The sequence below is a fragment of the Tupaia chinensis genome, unplaced genomic scaffold, assembly GCF_000334495.1.
Source record: "Tupaia chinensis unplaced genomic scaffold, TupChi_1.0 Scaffold000159_1, whole genome shotgun sequence".
Lineage (NCBI taxonomy): Eukaryota > Metazoa > Chordata > Mammalia > Scandentia > Tupaiidae > Tupaia > Tupaia belangeri.
Genome location: NW_006159630.1, coordinates 263,111 through 264,918, shown reverse-complemented (window position 1 = coordinate 264,918; position 1,808 = coordinate 263,111). Strand labels below are relative to the sequence as shown.

The window sequence follows — 1,808 nt, the reverse complement described above, 5'->3', positions numbered from 1 at the left end:
CTGTCTCTTCTGGGGACCACCAGGCAGGACCCCCCCTCCCTGACGATGGGCACATGGCTGGTAACCGCAGAGCCTGGACTGCTTCGTGAGGGCCGCTTACTCTGTTTACGGGACTGACTCGACATGGCCGGGGAGCACGGGGTCCAGGAGAGACAGCCCTGGGACTTGGCTCGACAACTACCTGAATTTGGAGTGAGGGGCCCAATGGGAAAGCCTGACCGGGGGCCGGGGGTGGACTCCAGTGCTCAGGAAGCCAGCCCGCTGGCTGCAGGGCACGCCTGCCCCAGAACACAGCTAGCACGAGCTGCCAAGTGCCCAGAGGGGGTCGTGCGGGTCCGCGGGGTGGGGCTGCGGGCCCTGCACCCTCTTGGAGGCCCCAGTCTCCAGGGCAGAGCTTGGACACTGCAGGGCTCAGGCTCGCCCTGGGCTCTCCATGGCCTTGGAAAAGTGTCCTGGCCTGCCTGCTGTGTCATGCCATGCCTCCCAGCGGCGCTGCCCCATCGTCAGCATCATGAAGTCCCCAGAGCCCACCATCGCCCCACCCATCCCAGGAGGCAGCCCTGCCCCTGCTCCCGCTCCCTCAAAGCAGTGCCCCGACCTGGCTGAGGAGGGCCGCTGATGGCCACCCTGTCCTCGGGCCTCTGCTTCCTCCAAAGGCCTCAGCCCAGCCCCAGCCCCTCCCCTGCCAGAGCGCGCTCCTCCCCTGCTCAACGGTACCTCTGGTGAAAGGAGGCTGTCCATCGCACCAGGCAGCAGGGGCTAGGGCAGCCTTACGAGAGAGATGCCACTGCACCCAGGGGACGCACCTGCTCCTTTGTTTATGGGGGTTCAGGACAAATGTGCAGAGCTGGACTGACAGTGCCAGAGCACCCCGCCCTGCAGAGGGCCTGTCTGAGAAGGCACAGAGACGCCCTGCACCTCTGACCAGCCCAGTGGGCACACTCCGGAGCAGACTCGCTGCCACACCATCCAGGCCACACACCACTGGTACCTCCTGAGGGGCCCTCGTCTCTCTCCTTCTTTAACTGCCAAGGGGAGCATGTTCCCAGCACCCTGGCCACACTGCAACCCCTCTCCTCCGTGCCCCTCCTGTCAGGGCTGTGGGCGCACACGCACACACACACACATGCACACGCACACTTCTCAAGCTGCCAAGTCAGGGCTCACGCCACAACTAGCCAGGCGTACCCAGCCCCCGATGCACGGAGCTTAGCCACGTCCTCTGTCCCTCTTCCCGTGGAAGCTAAGGGGCCTTCCTGGCCTCTTGAGGCTGACCTCAGAGGGCAGTGGGTGGGCAGGAGCAGCCCCACTGCCTCCATTTCAGGCCAGAACGGTTTCGAGGACCGGCTGGCTTCCTGGTGGTTGGGACCCAGCGCCGAGGGCCAGAGCGGGCCACAGCACTGCAGCGGCGGCCCACATAGCCCACTGTGGCCTGAGTCCTGGATCCGCAGCCTGAGAAAGGGGCACGTGTGTGTGCCCAACCCTGAGGAAAAGCAGAGATGGCTACGGTGAGGCCGCTGCCCACAGCTGCTTCCTCTCTGACGGAAAAAATGACAAACACAACAGTCCCCAGCAGGTGCTCATGCCCTCTGGCAGTGGGTAGCTTCGGCACTGGGGCGGAGTGGAGCACACCCCCTGAATAAACCAGCAGCACACTCCCGCCACCTCCAGGTGACGGTGCAGGTGTCCTGGCACGACACGGTCGGGCGCTGCCTGAGGCCAGGAGCAGACCCCCGGGATCCGGAGATGGCACCATGGCCTCACCGGTGGCGGGGGGAAGCCAGTCCCTCCGCCCAGCCCTTTCCCCG

The 1,808-nt window shown here is 65.5% G+C and overlaps 1 protein-coding gene across 2 annotated transcripts in view; it reads right to left on the bottom strand.

Annotated features, from left to right (window-relative positions):
- The window catches only part of RAB40B (RAB40B, member RAS oncogene family), a 15,092-nt gene that overhangs the window by 3,529 nt on the left and 9,755 nt on the right, over positions 1 to 1,808 (bottom strand). The window lies entirely within an intron of this gene.